Below are 21,452 nucleotides of genomic sequence, written 5' to 3'. Positions count from 1 at the left end.
GGTCTAATTAGCTTTAAAAGAAAATCAAGGCAAGTTCTAGAGAAACAAAATTATGGAAGAAATCGCACAATAGAAAGAAAATAAGACCGAAGTGTCAGTCAATGGCTCAAAACACTCACAGGTTTATTGCTTACTTAATATAGCCACTACATATCAAACAAGAAATGCTAACAAACTAATCACATTTTGCCAAACTATTTATTCAATTACATTATGAATTTCAGGAAAGGAAAATATAATTTTTTTCGAAATAATACTTTTTTTTTTATACATAAAATAGTAGTAAAATATTTTTGAAAATTCTGAAATAAGAAAATAAATAATAAAACTTTTTTTAAATGTTTTACATAAGCAAATAAATAATAAGACTAAATCCCCTCCCCCACACTTATTATCAACAGTGTCCCCAATGTTGAATAAAAAAAGCATAGAAAAAAGGGTTATTGAATGAGAATATGGAATAAAAGAAAAAAAAAAATGGAACAAACACACCTTAGGTTGCCTCCCAAGCAGCGCCTTTGTTTATCGTCGTTGGCTCGACTTATGATATTTCTTTAAATTTCCATCGTCTTTTTGAGTACCTTCTATGATTATGAGTATTCAAAGAAACAGTCCCTTCATGCAGATTAGTACTCAAAGATGATTTATTATTTCTTTCTTTTTCATTCGAAACAATTTCATCAAATGTAGCAAAGTTCAAAGAATCAACAAAAATTGCAAAATTATCATCACTAGGAGATTTCACGGTATCATAAATATTAAAAGTCACAAGTTTACCATTAGACTCCATAGTAAGCATACCACTATGAATATCAATTTTTGTTTTTGCATTTTTTAAGAATGGCCTTCCTAACAAAATATGATTATTATTTTCCATATCAAGCACATAAAAATCAGCAGGAAAAAACCAAGTTATCAACTTCAACAATCAAATCCTCGATCACACTCCTAGGATATGTAGTAGATCCATCAGCCAATTGAATTATTATACTAGATTTATTTAGGGGTCCAAGATTTAAAGAAGCATAAACAGAATATGGCATGACATTAATAGAAGCTCCTAAATCTAACATAACATTTTCAAGTTTAACACCACTTATCATGCATGGGATAGTAAACATACCTGGATCTTTACACTTTTCAGGAAGATTGCTTTGACTAGCCATAGAGACATTCTCTTGCACTTTCACTTCCTCAATTCTTTCATTATTTCGTTTCTTTTTCATAGTGCGTACCTCTTTTAAAAAATTAGCATAGCGAGGTACTTTTTCCATAGAATCTAAAAGTGATTTATTAGCATCACATTCATGAAAGGTCTCATACAGGTCATTATTTGAGTTTCCTCTTATTGGTTCTAAAAGAGCTTGAGGAAATGGGAGTACTGGTTCATAATCAGAAAAAGAAGAAAGCTTACCATGGGACGTCTCTTTATTATTGACAATGTTTCCTGCACTTATTTCCTTATTCAAATCAACATTCTTTTCCAGCAACATACTTTCAACATTAATTGCACTTACATTCTCTTTAGGATTAACAACTGTTTGAGAGGGTAGTTTGCCAGAACTCTGTGCTTCCAACCGACTAACCGTAGTTGCTAGTTGGCCCAATTGTCTTTCCAAGTTTTGAATACTAGCATTTGTTTCTTGAATACTAGCCTTTGTTTCTTGACGGAATATTTGTGTTTCTTGTTGAAACTGCAAAGTGTTAGTAGCAAGAGATTTAACAATATCTTCTAGATTCATACTTGAACTAGAGCTTTGGGTTGGTTGTTGTCTTGAAGGAAATGGTTGTCTATACTGCTGAAAATTGGAACGATTATGAACAAACTGGTTTCCTTGTGAGTTCCCATAGCTAAGGTTTGGGTGATCCCTCCATCCAGGATTATATTTATTAGAAAACGGATCATACTTACCTTGAGGTTGTCCAGGAAAACCTCCAGCTATGTTGACTTGTTCAATAGGTTGTTCTTGAAGAGTTAGGCAGGCATCAGTTTGGTGCCCAACTACCGAGCAAATTCCACATGCTTTTACAGTTTGCACATTGCCTACTGCTAATTGACGGACAAGAGTAGTTAAACCAGAAATTTATTGTTCAAGAGCAGAAATATTTACCTCATTCACATGCTTAGACGGTTGGACTATTCTATTGCCAAACTGTTGAGAATTTGCAGCCATGTTCGCAATTAGAGTTCTTACAGCGTCTGGTGTCTTGTCAACTAAAGCACCACCGCTTGCAGCATCAATCATGCTTCTATCCATTGTAAAAAGTCCTTCATAAAAGTACTGAATGAGTAATTGATCACTAATTTGATGGTGTGGGCAGCTTGCACATAGTTTCTTGAAACGCTCCCAATATTCATACAGGGACTCTCCATTGTTTTGCCTTATACCACAGATTTCCTTTCTAATGTTGGCCGCCCTTGAAGCTGGGAAATATTTTTCAAGGAACGCTGTCTTCAGGTTATTCCATGTGGTGATGCTCCCAGAAGGTAGATAGTATAGCCAATCCTTCGCTGAATCTTTCAACGAAAAGGGAAAGGCTCTCAACTTGATTTGTTCTTCAGTAACCCCTGTGGGTTTCATACTCGAACACACCACATGGAATTCCTTTAAGTGCTTGTGAGGATCTTCACCTGCAAGTCCATGAAAAGAAGGCAAAAGATGAATTAATCCAGATTTTAGTTCGAATTGCACATTGGCATCCAGAGCAGGGAAAGTGATGCATAAAGGTTGGTGATCTAAATTTGGAGCTCCAAGCTCTTTTAAAGTCTGATTTTGAGCCATGGGTTCCTCTTCTAAATCAGAGTTGGCAGAATCGGTAGCCAGATCACTAAACTCTAATTTCCTCAAAGCTTGTTTCCTCCACCTGCGTACAGTTCTTTCAATTTCTGGATTGTATGGCAAGACTTCTTTGTTAGCAGATCGAGTTATAGGCATAAACCGTTAAAGATAGTGCATCAATTATGTAAAGTAACGAAAGAAAAGATTTTTTTTTTTGGGACAAATGAAAAACAAATAAACAAATAACAAAATAAATAATTAAATAAATAAACAAACACAAAATAAGCTAGAAAATCTCCCCGGCAACGGTGCCAAAATTTGGTGAGCTGTCGTAGGCTCCCAAATTAAAACCTTACAAACGTAGTAGCGGGAGTAAGGATCGATCCCACGAGGAGTAACTAGTTTAACTTTTGTGCTCAAGGAAATAATGGGGGGTTTGGAAAATAACGAGAATAAAGATTAAGTAAAAGATAATTTAAATAAACAAGAGATTAAATAAATCGAATAAAGCAATGAAACTAATATATTGAAAGCACTTATAATAGAAAACCTTGGTTAGTAAAGATCCACCACCGAAATTTAACACTGATCATTGATTAGTAAAGTAATTAATATGCAATTGAATATTTGTCGTGAAATTATTTCATTTCCGTTTTCCCTTAGTTGTAGGTAACTAAAGCACACGCGGTTTAATTACCCCTAACTACTAAATAACCTAAGACAAGCGCTATAGATTTAATTTAATAGCAGCAATAGGAACTAGGACAACCGACAAACTAAATAACACAAGCACAAGCGGTTGCATTTAATTTAGGAAAATATTCTTCCCGAGTCCAATTATCACTAAGCCGTCAATAATTAACCCAGTTGCTACTGAATATTAGAATAATTTGTAGCACAACATTATCTAATATAGCAAATAATTATATCAAGTAAATAACTAGTAGGCCTCCCTAGCAATTAAATGATACAACTATTCAAATAACTTAGAAGAATATTTAATACCCAAATGCATAAAAATTATATAATAAAAATAAATAAGTAATCTTACAGCATAATCAATTTCGGGGCTTCAATTTACTAAACCAAGCTAAAGAAATTAGCAATGAATGGACATTGATAACAGCTTTACAGAATAATCGAGAGGGGAAGAATGAACTGATGCCCTTCCAAAGAACAATACTAGGCCTATTTATACTTAAATGTTGAGAAATTAGTGCGGCATGTAAGAGGGGAACGTGTGATGTAACAAATGGTGCGGCGAAGACTTGACCAATTCCTCATGTACGTTGCTTGACCTGTAGGAATTAAGAAACAAAAGCAATGTTGATTATTATCCTTATCAAAAGTGGTCCAAACACAAGAACTAATACTTTAAATTTATATTAAATTAAAAGTAAAGAGTTTAATTTGCTAATGACTTGTTTGGCTCAAAACATATTATTACTAAATATTATTATACCACTTAATTAAGTAATTAATTATTAAACTCTAAAAATAAATAATTACTATATAATTATAAATAACTAATGCAAAAATATTATAGAGATGTACATAAAATGTGTGTAAAATATGTCTATCACCCTGTCTAAACCAGCCTAGCTAATTTGTCCATAGTTGATTGGCTCAAACCAAGAAGACCTTGCATTGTGAGTTGTGACCCTAAACCAACCTAGTTTGCAGGGCCGGCCCTAAGGGTGGGCGAGATGGGCACCCACCCTGGGCCCAACACTGGGAGGGGCCCCCAAGCTTGATTTTTTTTTTTTTTTTTTTTTTTTTATGAACTTAAAAAATGCTTGCATATGCAAATATTTGAATTCATGACTTCAAAATTATTTATTAATTTTAAAGAGTTAATTACCGCAATGGTCCTGAGACTATAGCGAAATTACCCCAATTTGGTCATTGACTATTTTTTTGACCAATTAAGTCCCTCAACTTTAAAAGTCTTAACCAATTTGGTCATCTGCTTGTTTGACCGTTAGTCAACCGCTAACTTGGGACTAAATTGGTAATTTCGCTATAGTCAAGGGACCATTTCGGTAATTAACTTTAGGGGTGGGCAATTCGGTTCGATTTTCCCGAACTACCGAACAATCGAACGGTATTGAATTCTTGTATACCGAACGGTTCGATAAAAAATTGAACCGAACCTAAGCGAATTGTTTGGTAAAAAATCGAACCGAACCAAACACCATTTGATTTTTAAAAATATATTATAATATAATAATAATAATAATAAATAAATAAATAAATAAATAAATAAATAAAAAGTAAATCTAAGTTCAACTCATATTCTCACGGGTATCTCTTGTAAATATTTTATTTGATTTCTTTATAGCTTGTTATAAAAAATTATATATTATGTGTTATTGTATTTACATAGTCCAAATCTAAAGTCTAATATATAATAAAATAGCAATCCAAAGTTCAAACGGTATTCAGTTTGGTTCGGTTTTTACCGAACAATTTAGTTCGGTTCGAGTTTTACCGAACCGTTCGATATACAAGAATCCATTACCATTTAGTTCAGTATATTACCGAATCGAACTAGTTTGGTACGGTTCGTTTCGAAAAAACTGAACCGAATTGCCCACCTCTAAAGTCAATTACCGAAATGGTCCCTTAACTATAGCGAAATTACCAATTTGGTCCTTGACTATTTTTTTGACCAATTAAGTCCATCAAGTTTAAAATTTTAACCAATTTGGTCCTACATTTGTTTGACCGTTAGTCAACCGTTAACTTGGGACCAAATTGGTAATTTCGCTATAGTCAAAGGACCTTTTCAGTAATTAACTCAATTTTAAATGTACTTAACAATTACAACTATTTGATATACTTATCTCACTTAATAGATATATATTAGCGAACATTGAATTAATTTATAATTACACTTTATATAGGGGACCAGCATTATACTGTGCAACCGTGTGCACCATGCAAGATGCGCACATAATTGGATTCATAATTTCTATACTATAGATTCATAATTTCTATACTGTAAATTCATAAAATATATACTGTAGATTCATAATTTCTGAACCGTAGATTCATAATTTAAATACAGTAGATTCATAATTTCTATATTGTAGATTCATAATATCTATACTGTTGATTCATAATTTCTGTACTGTAGATTCATAATTTCTAAACTGTATAGTTATCAAATAATGAACATATAGTTCTGTGATTTGTGAATACAGAGTTCAACAATTGGGAATATGGACATCGAAAATTATGAACATAGAGTTCTGTAATTGTGAATATAGAGTTCAATAATTATGAATATGAAGTTCAAATATTATGAATATATAGATTTATAATTATGAACATATAATTAAGTAATTATGAACATAGAACAGTGTGCAACATGCATGGTACACACGGTTGCACAATATAATTTGCCGCCAAGTTTGAATGAACGCTACTCCAAACTATTCTAAAATGGGTTTTTCTTTTAATAAAAAATTATATATTTACAAAAATTTAAAATTATCTGACAGGATAATGGTGCTGGCACCCGACCCGGATTATAAGCAGAACCTGACCCGACACCATATTTAACCCGACATCGCGTGGAATTCCAACAGGCAGAACTCCAACGGGCAGAACACCAACGGCTGGAAACATTATGACCATTCATTGCATTGAAGGGAGAGAATTAAAGCCTCAGCGCCTCATTCATGACTCTTCATGTTATTGTCGTTAGCCTCAGCTCCCCAATTATGACTCTTCATGTTGTTACCGTTAGGACCTAGCATAAATAGAACTCCCCTCAGCTAGCAAGGGACACGCCATATTCTGTACTGAAAAGACTGAACACTTAGCAATACAATTATCTCAGTTCACTTATGCAACTATTGTTTTTCATATAATATTATCCGGTAACATATTTACCGTCATTGGTGCTTTCATTGAGAGCCTGCTACGACACACACAACTCATTCCTCTTTCAACAGCAAGCTTGAAAGAATGGTGTCCCACAGCTCCCATGGTTCCCGCAACGTGAACAATGGCAATGCCTCAGGTGACCTCCGGGACCAACTCACCAACAATCGCGGAGGGGACCTCCGAGAACAGCTCAACAACGGGAGGCCCGGGGACCTTCGAGACCAACTCAACAATGGAGGGGCGAACCAAGTAGTGAACCTCCAGGCGACCATTCATCAAGCAGTGACGGCGGCGCTAAACCAAGTGGCGGTGGGACTGCAAGGCCAAGTGCCCCCGCCGCAGCCCCAGGAAATAGGGGTAGAGACCCAAAGAAGTGGACCGGCCAGACGACAACCAGGCCCTTCCCAATTTGCACCAGAATGATTGGGACAGAGGGCGCCCGTGCGGCAAAGATTAGGATCACGGGCCGAGGGATCCTCTACTAGAGGTCCTCGCCAACACGAAAACAGAGAAGCCGAGAGATCACCCACAGAGGAGGTAGGCGAGTCTCGGGAGCTGACCCCACGCCAACACGTTGATGAGTCGGCCTTACGTCGACACTTGGAGGAGCGACGCGTCGAAGAGCTGGCTCCGCGTCGGCACTCGGCGGGAAAGCGACGCGTTGATGAGCGGGTTCCACACCGACACTTGGAGGAGCGGCAGCCGGCCCCGCGCCGGCACCCTGATGAGTCGGCCCTGGTCGAGAGGCTGCAGAGAAGAATCAAGGAGTTAGCAAGAAGGGTGGAGGCACGGGAGCAGTCGCCGGAACCCGAGGTACGGATGGTAGCACCATTCTCCCCAAGCATCATGGACGTACCTTTGCCGAGGGACTTTAGGTTGCCCGCCATCAAAGGATTACACGGGGGTCACTGACCCACGTGTCCACATGACGAGGTACAAGGCTGCTATGGTAATGATCGGGGCAGGGGACGCTATCATGTGCCGAGCGTTCTTGTCTACCCTGGATGGAGCGGCCCAAGACTGGTTCAACACCATCCCGGATGGGTCGATCCAAAACTTTTGGGAGTTGTCCAAGAGCTTCCTGACATATTTCTCCGGTAGCATATAGCGTAAGAAACCCTTCTCTCACCTCTATGTAGTGAAGCAAGATAGAGGCGAGAGCCTCAAAGACTTCCTGATAAAATGGAAAAAGGAAGTTAATAATGTTTACGACTTCAACTCCAAGGCGGGATCCCGATATTTATCCATGCCTTAAGATCAGGGTATTTCCACAAGCAGCTGAACGCCCACCACCCCCGCTCTTACGAAGATCTGATAAGGACGGCTAGCCGCTATGCCGAAGCAGAGGACGTCGACAGGAAGAAGAAGGACGAAGAGGATGGTAGGAAAGGTGGGAAGCCTGGGAAAGCGGGTCCGCCCAGCCAGGCACCACTCTCGAACCACCCGACCGCAGGGAAAGTCCGAAACCACGAACGACCTCGCCTGGTCCCCTTGCATAATTTAACTCCTCTTACCCATCCCGTCAGTGTCATTCTAAAGCAAGCTGAGGAGATGGGAATGGTAGAATTCCCCGAGGAGTGCATGAAGGTCTCCTCGAAGGCGGACCAAACAAAGTACTGCAGGTTTCATAGGCAAACCGGCCACGATACAGATGAGTGTCACGTTTTGAAGAGACAAATAGAAGAACTCATCCAGCTGGGCTACTTCCGACATTTCGTCAAGCGATCCAAGCAGCAGCAACAGCCGCAACACAATCCACCAAAAAATGTCTGGAGGAATGAGGATGGCACCAAGCCGTCCACCTCGAATGCCAAAAAAAAGAGAACACGACCAAATATTTGAGCAGAATGATAGCGAGAAAGAAATCGAAGTGGCGCCCAAACGACAAAAGAAGCACACCATACACTTTATCTATGGTGGACCCGCAGGGGTGACACGCCTGCGAAAAGAAAGAAGGGGAGCCGGCAGCTATACGTGAGAGAAGTGGTGAGTCTTCCTAGAGAAGAGAAACATAGACAGGAGGCCATCACCTTCTCTAATGATGACCTCCCAGAGGGCCCGTTACCCCATCATCATGACGCCCTGGTGATTGAGATGGACGTCAACAATGTCATTGTCCGCCGCATCTTAGTCGACACGGGAAGCTCAGTCAATGTGATGTATTACGATGCCTTCACCAAGTTAGGATACCTAGGAACCAGCTCAAAGAAGTACGTACCCCACTCTTTGGATTTACAGGTGATTCAGTGGAGACGGAAGGGTTAGTGGTCTTACCAGTGGAGATAGGCACGAGCCCTAACATTCGCAAACTTGACGTGGAATTCATCGTGGTAAGACTCACTTGTGTGCACAACATCATTTTGGGGAGACCGGCACTGGAGGACCTCAAGGCCATAGTGTCGGTGAAACACTTGTGTATGAAGTTCCTTACTCCGAGTGGGATAGGAGTCGTCAGAGGAGACCAGCGAGCAGCACGCAGTTGTTACGTAAAAGCATGCAAAAAGATTGGCGAAAAGGACCTACAAGTCCACACCATCTGCAAGGATGATCGATCGGGTATGGAACTAAGAACATTTAATTAGATATTATAAGTAATACTTTGAAGTCGTGGTCCGCCCAGACCTGTAAACAATATTTTGTAATCATGGTCTGCCCAGGTTACTTTGCTCAAATAAAAGGTTCTCAACACCACTTTCGATCAACCAAAAGCCGGCCGACGCCGCGTTGTAGAAAAAAAAAAAAAAAAAAAAAATCAAGGCCGAGGCGCACGCCTCGACCCAACGTGGGCTGAGGCAGCGCCTCAAGCCGAGCCGCAAAAAGGCCTGAGGCGCGCGTCTCGGCCAGCGCCCACGGCTGAGGCGACGCCTCGGCCAAACCCGGCTAAGGCAACGCCTCAGCCGGAAAAAAAAAAAAAAAAAAAGGCCGCCAGGCGCACGCCTCGGCCAGGCCGAGGCGCAGCACCTCAGCAACCGACTGAAGCAGCACCTCGGCCGGGGGCCTGAGGTGCACGCCTCGGCCAGGCCGAGGCCCGCGTCTCGGCCACTGGGCGGGGCGGCGCCTCAGCCACGATCGGTCGAGGCGACGCTTCGACCACGATCGGCCAAGGCGCACGCCTCGGCCACGATCGGCCGAGGCGACGCCTCAACCACGATCGGTCAAGGCGACGCCTCAACCACGATCGGTCAAGGCGACGCCTCAACCACGATCGGTCAAGGCGATGCCACGACCACGATCGACCGAGGCGCACGCCTCGGCCATGAGCGGTCGAAGCGACGCCTCGGCCACGATCGGTCGAGGCGACGCCTCGGCCGTGATCGGCCGGAGGCACGCACCTCGGCCAGCCTAAGCCGCAGCCCGTCTCGGCCAGCATAAAAAAAAATAAAAATTCATGTGTGATTTGGAAAATAAAATCACATACTCGGGATCAACCGGGATTCTGCACGATATCAAGCAAATTCAGCTTTACTCCCAAGTCAACTCAAACACATCCGTAAACTCAGGAGTAGGGGGGACTGGTGACAGGATAATGGTGCTGGCACCCGATCCGGATCATTAGCAGCACCTGACCCGACACCATATTTAACCCGACATCGCGTGGAATTCCAACAGGCAGAACTCCAACGGGCTGAACACCAACGGGTGGAAACATTATGACCATTCATTGCATTGAAGGGAGAGAATTAAAGCCTCAGCGCCTCATTCATGACTCTTTATGTTATTGTCGTTAGCCTCAGCTCCCCAATTATGACTCTTCATGTTGTTACCGTTAGGACCTAGCATAAATAGAACTCCCCTTAGCTAGCAAGGGACACGCCATATTCTGTACTGAAAAGACTGAACACTTAGCAATACAATTATCTCAGTTCACTTATACAACTATTGTTATTCATATAATATTATCCGGTAACATATTTACCGTCATTATCATTTAATTGTTTTCAATTAACTCATACAATCTTTTAACGTTTTATATTGAGGGCTCTTGTTATTTATTTTGTACCGGACTTATAAAATGATAGGACCGGCCCTGCTAGTTTGCCGATGAGTTAATGCGGAAAATTATGCTGTGCATCCGTGTGCACCATGCATGGTGCACACGGATTCAAAAACGGCGTCGTTTTACTTAAATTTAAAAAAAAAAACATTTCGATTGCCGTTAGTTACATAAACATATGTTTATAATTTTATAATTTCACATTCTGGATTTATAGTTATGAAATTATGGATGTGTAGTTATGCAATTCTGGATTTATAGTTATGAAGTTATGGATGTGTAGTTATGCAATTCTGAATTATTATTTTTTTAAGTCGGACGTCAAAACGACGGCGTTTTTGCAACCGTGTGCACCATGCATGGTTCACACGCGGTTGCACAGCATAACGCTCCAGTTAATGCCATATGAGGTCATCCAAGTTTGGTGGTTTCGACACGTTTAGTCCTTAACTTTCAATTTAACTATATGTGATTATGTGGTCCTTCGAATTTCTAATTTCTACCGACCGTACTCATTCCGTTACTCTCCGCCATCTGTGTCGTAAAAATTAATGACAAAATAGTCCTTTTAGTCCACACCAGACCATATATGTCGCTTTCCCGGTAGAATAAGCCCTAAAATGATAAAATAAAAGGATAAAACTAAATCCAATTAGCAAAATAGAACACTAATGATACAAGAGTTCCACAGTAATTTTATCAAATTCCTAAAATAAGACAATTAGCAACTCATTGTAACCTGCAATAAATAGTAGATGAAATCAATACTTTTAAGCTCTTTAAAATAAAACAATCAACCTCACTAGCTAAGCACTCTAACCCAATATTGCAATTAACATAATCACTAAGTACTAAACATTGTACTTAGCATCATAATCAAGCATTAGGTATTGCAACCAAAATTGAAATTGAAGGAAAGGTAATGGATTACAGTACACCATGCAAACAAATAAGGAGAAGCAACATACATCTAAGCAAATAAGAAAGGAACCAGAAAGCTGCTGCCGAAATAAAAAATTGCCTTCCCCAAAAAACAAAGCCATTGCTGGAAGAAATTCTGGGAAAATTGCTTGCCCAGAAACAATTCTTGCTGCCTAGAATTCAAAATCCGGAGACAACAGCAATGCAAGCTAACGTTTTCACCGATCAGTCTCATGTTGATTCAACACAGAGGGCTGCTGATTTTACAGAAATTGAGGTTGTGCCTTTCCAAAAACTATCCACTGCATGGGAGGGTTATTTCACTACTCTACATGCAGTCCCATCTCATTTCATGGTTGTGTCAAATGGTATGGGTCAGTCTTCATCTTTGGAGTCTCACTCATCATCCGACATGGTGGTTCCAACTAACTCATTCAAAGGATGTCCAAGATTAGGGTCCTCTTTACCAGGGCCGGATTTTAGGCTGTGCAAGCTGGGCTACCGCACAGGGCCCCCAATTTTAGAAGGACCCCAAATTTTATAAGCCCAATATTTAATTATTACTTATCTAGTTTAGAAATAAAAATTAACGATTTTTAAATAATCTTAAAAGGTTCTATGAAGAGATGGTAGAAATGTGTATTTATTATATTTTAACTTAGATATCAAAGGTTCAAAACTTGCATATGACAATTTTAACAATTACGATTTTGGAGGGCCTCAGTTATTTACCAGAATAGGGCCACAAAATCCTAAAATCCGGCCCTGCTCTTTACCATTGTTGGCTCGTCAGTTGATCCTTAGAATGCCAACTATGGCTTTTCCATTTGCAATTCTTTTGGCCGGTGAGGCCATTTGATCGTGAGAAATGTTGACTATGAGATGCGCGAGGTTATCAAGCTTGTGGGCAAGCTTGATGTCAAGAAGGGGTGTAATGATAAGACTTATTTTATTACTATTACATTACATTACATAATTTAGACATTAAGAAACTACTAAATAATTATTTAGAAATTACTAAATACGAAGTAGTTATTTAACTTATTACTCTTATTTTTTGAATTAGTTTTGGTAGATTAATTATTTAGAAACTATCAAATAATTAATTATTCTTAATTTAAAAAACTTTGTAATCAGCCATATAAAAGGGATTGTTATATTTAGAATAAAGAAGAGAGAGAAATTCAATCTCAAAAAGGATTTAAGAAAGTTTTGGGTCGGAAACAAACTCAGTGTTTTTTATTTTCCTTTTCCAACTATTATTCTTTCTTCATTTTCCTCTTTTTTTTTTCTTTTCTTTTTTTTTTTTTTTGAAAACTTCTTCATTTTCCCTTATGTTTTTTTGTTGGCTCTTTTGTAAGAGTTAAATAATAGTCTTTAAGATACTCACACAAAAAACATTAATGTTGTTGATATGTTCGAGTGGTTAAGGAGACAGACTTGAAATCTGTTGGGCTTTGCCTACGCAGGTTCAAACCCTTCTATCAACGCAATATGAATCCTTTAGTTGCCTAGCTTCCATATTTTTCTTTGTTTTTGTTGTAACAAAAACCCTCTTTTATATTTCGCATGGAGTAAGAAACAATGCCGTTGATATGTCCGAGTGGTTAAGGAGACAGACTTGAAATCTATTGGGCTATGCTTGCGCAGGTTTGAACCCTGCTGTCGACACCATATGAATCTTTTGTGCACATCCTGTTCCTCATGCTCGTTAGCGATCTTTCTCACATCTTGCCTAGTTGTAGCACTCGTGCTGTACGTTGCTCCTTTCCAGATCATTGCAGTGAGACACCCGAGGTTTCGCTGCCCTCAGCTCCATGCCTATAAACTCCTTCCTGCCAGGACAGATAGCAGGTTGAAATGTTTTGTGGTTTTAGTCCTAAGACAGATAGGCTGAATGTTTTGGGGTACATGGTTCTGGTTTTAGGTCCTATGTTTATGTTTTGTGTGTTTAATGTAATCCTGTTTTGGTCTTGGAGGGGATGCCATTAGGGGAGGCATATTCAAGATCACAGTAACCCTTTCTGTTAAGCTTTACTTTTTTCTGCTCTCTTGTTGTATAAACCTTCTGTTTATGCCAATGTTTCTCATGCCATCCATTTTGTGTAATCATGGTTGTTAATGTGTCAAGCATCTTACATTCTAACCAAATAAGGTAATAATTTTAGAGAAAATGATAGTTTTGTTTCTACATTTGAAAGAAAATAACACTTCTTGTCCCTCAAATAATACTTTTTGTCCCTCGATTATACTGTTGTTACTTTTATCCCTTAATTATTTGCGAAGTGATTTTTTTGTCCGAAGTACTAAATAAGTTTAAAAAGTTATTTTATAGGCAATTGTTGAATAATAAGTGTCGACAATATAATTGAGGGACAAAATATTATCCTTTCTTATAGCTCAAGAACTAAAAATGTCATTTTTCTTTTGATTATGCTATTTGTAGGGGCGTTCTAGATAAAACTTGTCTGGTGACCTTTGTCAAATTTGGTGACCCTATGCCTAGCTGACAAAGGGATCCCAAAGAGATAAACCAGCTTAAATTGCTCAATTCAAACCACAAAAGTCAATTGATAGCTAGAATGAGTTAATTGTATGACCTTGTAGAAAATGTCATTTTTTCTATTTTTCAATGAGATTGAGTTATTACATGAAAATTGTATATGATAGGAACACATGTCAAATAAGTCAAACTTATTGTTTTTATGCAATCGGGCTACTGAACTTAAAAAAGTGTACAATCGAATCATCAAACAAGCAAAATATGTGCAATTGACACATTTTTATTATTTCTTTTAACACAATAATTTAAGTTGAAAATATTGCAATCTTTCATCCCAATTAATACTACAGAAGAAATGACAATTCTTAGTACATACAATGTAATTAATATGATCGGATTTTACCAGAAAAATGAAAAAAGAAAATTCTAATTACATATATATTACTCGTCTAATAATCTAATTAATCGTATACTTTTTAAATTCAATGACCTATTTATATAAAATTAATAAATTTAGTGACGTATTTAACACTCTTTTCCTTTCCTATACAATATCATTGCCAAGAAGTCTTTGTGTCAATGAGTGAAATGATGCGCAGGATGCCAAAGGAAATGATGTTGATCTTATTAGCATGTACAAGGGCAAGGTCCGGATAATTGTCAACGTTGCATCATAATGGTATATATTGAGGCTTCATTAACAAATTTGATGATTCTGCTATTGAGTAACCAGCAAATCGGTTCGTGCAGGTAAATCCCGCATTGTGATCCTAAATCAGCCCAGTATGTCCATAATTGATCGGTCTAAACCAACAAGATCAATAGGCCATTCCCATTAGAAGTGAACTTGTAACATTGTGGTTACTAAATCTTGCCTTGTGATCGTAAACCTAAAGGTGAGCATTGGTCGGTTTCGGTCAGTTTTCGATTAATAACTGAAATAATAACCAAAATTTTAACCGAACCTTCATAACCAACCGACCAACTTTCATAACCAATATATAATTGAAATCGATGTGTTCAGTCAGTTAAATATAACCAATTATTATTATTTTTTTTTTTGTAAAATAGTTTATTTTATTTTATTTATTTTTTTTAACTTAATGCTAATAAAGGACTAAATTATTTATAAAAAAAAAAAAAACAAACAGACAATATTTTAGTATTTATAATGAATTAAAATTAATGTCCTTAAGTACAATAGTAGTTTAGTAAGATAGACTATATTTATACATTATATGGTTAACAAATGCAGTGCAATCTAATAAGTCATTAAAATTATCTTGATAGACTGTGAACTTACAAAATATAAATGGGATGAAGTCAGATTTTTTTTTATTAGATTAATCTTCAGTTTTTCAGTCGGCTTTCGATTTTCTCCTAAAAAACTAAACCGAATTTTTTTAACCTTAATAATCGAAACCAAAACTGAACTGAAAATCAAAATATCAAGTTGTTCGATTTTCAGTCGGTCTAGTTTTTCTGCTCATCCTGCCTAAACCAACCTAATTTGTCTATAGTTGATCGACTCAAACCAAGAAGGCATTGCCTTGTGACCCTAAACCAACCTACTTTGCTCATGAGTTAACGTCATCTGAGGTCCTTTGAGTTTGGTGATTTCACCACGTTTTGTCCTTAACTTTCAAATTAATCATCCGTTGTCTTTCGAGTTTCAAATTTCTATATGGGCTATGGTATAGAATAAGCCCTAAAATGATAAGACAAAAGGATAAAACTCAATCCAATTAGCAAAATAGAACACTGGTGACACAAGAGTTTCACTTTAATTTTATCAAATTCCTAGAACAAGACAATTAGCAACTCATTGTAACCTGCAATAAATGGTAGATGAAACCAATACTTTTAAGCTCTTTAAAATAAAACAATCAACCTCACTAGCTAAGCACTCTAACCCAATATTGCAATGCAATCAAAATTGAAATTGAAGGAAAGGTAATGGATTACACTACACCATTCAAACAAATAAGGAGAAGCAACATACAGCTAAGCAAATTAAGAAAGGAACCAGAAAGCTGCTGCCGAAATAAAAAATTGCCTTCCCCAAAAAACAAAGCCATTGCTGGAAGAAATTCTGGGAAAATTGCTTGCCCAGAAACAATTCTTGCTGCCTAGAATTCAAAATCCGGAAACAGCGATGCAAGCTAATATTTCAACCGATCAGTCTCATGTTGATTCAACACAGAAGGCTGCTGATTTTACAGAAATTGAAGTTGTGCCCTTTCCAAAAACTATCCACTACATGGGAGGGTTATTTCACCACTCTACAGCCCCATCTCATTTCATGGTTGTGTCAAATGGTATGGGTCAGTCTTCATCTTTGGGGTCTCACTCATCATCCGACATGGTGGTTCCAAGTAACTCATTCAAAGGATGTCCAAGATTAGGGTCCTCTTTACCATTGTTGGCTCGTCAGTTGATCCTTAGAATGCCAACTATGGCTTTTCCATTTGCAATTCTTTTGGCTGGTGAGGCCATTTGATCGTGAGAAATGTTGACTATGTGATGCGCAAGGTTATCAAGCTTGCAGGCAAGCTTGATGTTCGGGAGGAGTGTAATGATAAGTCTTATTTTATTACTATTACATTACATTACATAATTTAGATATTAAGAAACTACTAAATAATTATTTAGAAATTACTAAATACGGAGTAGTTATTTAACTTATTACTCTTATTTTTTGAATTAGTTTTGGTAGATTAATTATTTAGAAACTATCAAATAATTAATCATTTTTAGTTTAAAAATCTTTGTAATCAGTCATATAAAAGGGAGCGTTATTTAGAATAAAGAAGAGAGAAGAATTTCAATCTAAAAAAAGATCTAAGGAAGTTTTGGGTCGGAACAAACTCAGTATTTTTTATTTTCCTTTTCCAACTATTATTCTTTCTTTATTTTCCTTCTTTTTTTTTTTTTTTAAAAAACTTCTTCATTTTCCCTTATGTTTTTTTGTTGGCTCTTTTGTAAGAGTTGAATAATAATCTTTAAGATACTCACACAAAAGGCATCAACGCTGTTGATATGTTCGAGTGGTTAAGGAGACAGACTTGAAATCTGTTGGGCTTTGCCTGCGCAGGTTCACACCCTGCTGTTGACTCACTATGAATCCTTTAGCTACCTAGCTTCCATATTTTTCTTTGTTTTTGTTGTAACAAAAACCCTCTTTTATGTTTCGCATGGAGTAAGAAACAATGCCGTCGATATGTCCGAGTGGTTAAGGAGACAGACTTGAAATCTGTTGGGCTACGCCCGCATAGGTTTGAACCCTGCTGTCGACGCCATATGAATCTTTCGTGCACATCCTGTTCCTCATGCTCGTTAGCCATCTTTCTCACATCTTGCCTAGTTGTAGCACTACGTTACTCCTTTCCAGATCATTGCAGCCCTGAATCTTTCGTGCACATCCTGTTCCTCATGCTCGTTAGCCATCTTTCTCACATCTTGCCTAGTTGTAGCACTACGTTACTCCTTTCCAGATCATTGCAGCCCTGATTGGGATATACACTGAGACACCCGAGGTTTTCCTACAGGCTGCCTATCAACTTCTTCCACCGCCTTCCTAGCAGGCTGAAATGTTTTCTGGTTTTGTCCTGAGACAGATTTTAGGCTGAATGTTTTGGGGTACATGATTCTGGTTTTAGGTCCTATGTTTATGTTTTGTGTGTTTAATGTAATCCTGTTTTGGTCTTGGATGGGATGCCATTAGGGGAGGCATATTCAAGATCACAGTAACCCTTTCTGATAAGCTTTACTTTTTTCTGCTCTCTTGTTGTATAAACCTTCTGTTTATGCCCATGTTTCTCATGCCATTTTGTGTAATCATGGTTGTTAATGTGTCAAGAATCTTACATTCTAACCAAATAAGGTAATAATTTTAGGGAAAATGATAGTTTTGTTTCTACATTTGAAAGAAAATAACACTTCTTGTCCCTCAATTAGGCTGTTGTTACTTTTATCTCTTAATTATTTGCGAAGTGATTTTTTGTCCGAAGTACTAAATAAGTTTAAAAAGTTATTTTACAGGCAATTGTTGAATAATAAGTGTCGACAATATAATTGAGGGACAAAAAATATTATCCTTTCTTATAAGAACTAAAAATGTCATATTTTTTTTATTCTGCTATTTGTAGGGGCGTTCTAAATAAAACTTGTCTGGTGACGTTTGACGAATTTGGTGACCCTATGCCTAGCCGATAAAGGGATCCCAAAGAAATAAACCAGCCTAGATTGCTCAATTCAAACCAAAAAAGTCAATTGATAGCTTCTAGAATGAGTTAATTGTATGACCTTGTAGAAAATGTCATTTTTCTATTTTTCAACGAAATTGAGTTATTACATGAAAATTGTATATGGTAGGAACACATGTCAAATAAGTCAAACTTATTGTTTTTATGCAATCGGGCTACTGAACTTAAATAAGTGTACAATCGAATCATCAAACAAGCAAAATATGTGCAATTGACACATTTTTATTATTTCTTTTAACACAATTTAAGTTGAAAATATTACAATCTTTCATCCCAATTAATACTATAGAAGAAATGACAGTCTTAGTACATACAATGTAATTAATATGATTGGATTTTACCAGAAAAAATGAAAAAAGAAAATTCCAATTACATATATATTACTCGTCTAATGATCTAATTAATCGTATACTTTTTAAATTCAATGACCTATTTATACAAAATTAATAAATTTAGTGACGTATTTAACACTCTTTTCCTTTCCTATACAATATCATTGCCAAGAAGTCTTTGTGTCAATGAGTGAAATGATGCCAAAGGAAATGATGTTGATCTTTGCATGTACAAGGGCAAGGTCCTGATAATCGTCAACGTTGCATCTATTAGGACTCTATGTATATGAGTCTGTTTAGAACTTCTTATCCTTGTCGCACTGTGACTCTCTACTTCTTATCATTGTCACACTGTGATTCTCTATTCTATATATTCACATCATCTGATCTCATTGTAATTAAGTTCAGAAAATATAATACAATCAGTTCTCATCTGGTATCAGAGCTAGAAGAGCCAGACCAGTTTCAACAATGTGACGATGTTTTCGTTCAACACGACCATTCTGTTCATGTGTATAGGCACAGGATTGTCTATGTTGAATTCCTAATTGAACAAACAAAGAATGCAACTTTTTGTACTCAGCACCTAAATCAGACTGAATGGCCTTTATTTTGCAATTAAAGGACCGTTCAACAAGAGTACGAAATTTATCAAAGATGACATAAAGATCAGACTTTAATTTCATAGGAAAGAACCATGTATAACGGGAATAGTCATCCACAAAGATCACAAAATAACGGAAGCCAGAAGTAGATAAAGTGGGCGCAGGACCCCAAATGTCTGTGTAAATAAGATCTAGGACTTGAGAACTAGAGGAAGCAACACGGGGGAGGGGAAAACGGGCAGATTTGCCTAATTGACACGCATTGCATAAAGAATTATGACAACGAATATTATCACGAGACCCACTAACCAAACAAGAACGAAGTATATGGCTAAGAACACAGTTATGAGGATGACCTAGACGATTGTGCCAAGTGGAAGCCGAGGCACGAGCAGAAATAAACGCTGACGGAGACGAACTAGGTAATGAAAGTGTGTATAGTCCCCCCGAACTATTGCCCCGAAGAAGTATTTCCTTGGTATTGATATCTTTTACAACAAAAAAGGAGGGGTGAAACTCAAAAAAGACTTTATTATCGGATGCAAACTTCTGAACAGATAATAAAGAATTAGACAAACGCGGAACGTGAAGTATATCAGACAATGTAAATGATCTAGAAGGGGTATTAAAAGAGGCATGGCCAACATGACTAATAGATAAACCCATACCGTCACCGACACGTAAAGTGTCATTACCAGTGTACTTCTCCGATGTAGAAAGAGCAGCGACGTTCGGAGTTGCATGATTTGTGGCTCCAGTGTCCGGAACCCAAGTATGAGAATTTGACGAGGTTTTAGCAACTAAACCATTCTGAAACACCAAATTAGCCTGAGAACCCGGAGCCCCTGAATATCGCCGAAAACAGTTGACTCCCGTGTGACCGAAACTTTTGCAAATTTAACACGGATCATTATAGCGCCAAAAACAATTGGCTCCCGTGTGACCAAAACGTTTACAAATTTGACACGGATCATCATAGCGCCAAAAACAATTGGCTCCCGTGTGACCAAAACGTTTACAAATTTGACACGGATCATCATAGCGCCAAAAACAATTGACTCCTGTGTGGCCGAAACCTTTACAGATTTGACACGGATCATCGAAGCCACGTTGCTGACCTCCACGGTAATTAAGGTTGCCATCGCAGCGCTGCATCTTCTTAATTTTATGAATCACAAAACCCTAGCTAACTGATACCAGATGAGAACTGAATGTATTATATTTTCTGAACTTAATTACAATGAGATCAGATGATGTGAATATATAGAATAGAGAATCACAGTGTGACAATGATAAGAAGTAGAGAGTCACAGTGCGACAAGGATAACAGAATGCCTCTGTTCCTTTGAAATTTTGGGATTTTGCCTTTGAGACTGCTGTCTATTTAATTAACAGAATGCCATCTTCTGTATTCAATAACTCCAGTCCTCATCTCCTGTTACATAAATCCCCTCCTTCCTATCTTTTTCTTCGTGTCTTTGGGTGTTTATGCTACCCTCATCTTCGACCATATAATCGTCATAAGATGTCATACAGGTCTTCTCCATGTGTCTTCCTAGGTTATCCTGAGTCATTTAGGGGGTACAGATGCATGGACTTACATACTAATAAGATTTACACATGCAGGCATGTCAGATTTGATGAAGAAGTTTTCCCCTTTGCTACTAAAACTTCTTTGCAAGATCTATCTACTCCGTTTTCTGGACCTTGGGCGGAATCTGTTCTCAGTCACAGCACACCTATTCCTGCCGTGTCCAATGATGAGCTGCCAGAACCGCCGCTACCTGCTTCATTCGAACCAGCCGTGGTTCCTGGACAGGCTGCCTCGTCGGGTGATCCTGTGGAGCCTGTTGCTCGCCGGCGAGGCCGTCCACGTGGGCGGTCCATCAGGCCCAATGTCCGTACTCACTCTATGGCCACTCGCAGCAACGCAGATGCTCCTCTTTTTGCTCTAGCAGCTCAAGTGCATCCCACGGAACCCACATGTTACTCTCAAGCTGTCAAATATCCTGAGTGGCGTGAAGCCATGGACCAAGAATTCAATGCTCTCCTGCATAACCACACATGGTCTCTAGTTCCACCCACTGCAGGTATGAATATTATTGGCTGTAAATGGGTGTTTCGTACGAAGAGAAAGGCTGATGGTGCTATTGAAAGG

The 21,452-nt window shown here is 38.2% G+C and overlaps 3 non-coding genes across 3 annotated transcripts; all 3 read left to right on the top strand.

The window, feature by feature from the left end:
* The first annotated feature begins 12,997 nt into the window (after positions 1 to 12,997).
* Positions 12,998 to 13,079, top strand: TRNAS-UGA. Its single transcript has one exon. It is a non-coding gene; the product is annotated as a tRNA-Ser (tRNA).
* A 4,046-nt stretch (positions 13,080 to 17,125) lies between these two features.
* On the top strand, positions 17,126 to 17,207 carry TRNAS-UGA. Its single transcript has one exon. It is a non-coding gene; the product is annotated as a tRNA-Ser (tRNA).
* Positions 17,208 to 17,306: 99 nt separating this feature from the next.
* TRNAS-UGA lies at positions 17,307 to 17,388 on the top strand. Its single transcript has one exon. It is a non-coding gene; the product is annotated as a tRNA-Ser (tRNA).
* Positions 17,389 to 21,452: the final 4,064 nt, after the last annotated feature.

Source organism: Ipomoea nil, unplaced genomic scaffold (genome assembly GCF_001879475.1).
Source record: "Ipomoea nil cultivar Tokyo-kokei standard unplaced genomic scaffold, Asagao_1.1 scaffold3104, whole genome shotgun sequence".
Classification (NCBI taxonomy): domain Eukaryota; kingdom Viridiplantae; phylum Streptophyta; class Magnoliopsida; order Solanales; family Convolvulaceae; genus Ipomoea; species Ipomoea nil.
Note: the sequence above shows the minus strand (reverse complement) of the source record. Positions and strands in the feature narration are given on the sequence as shown.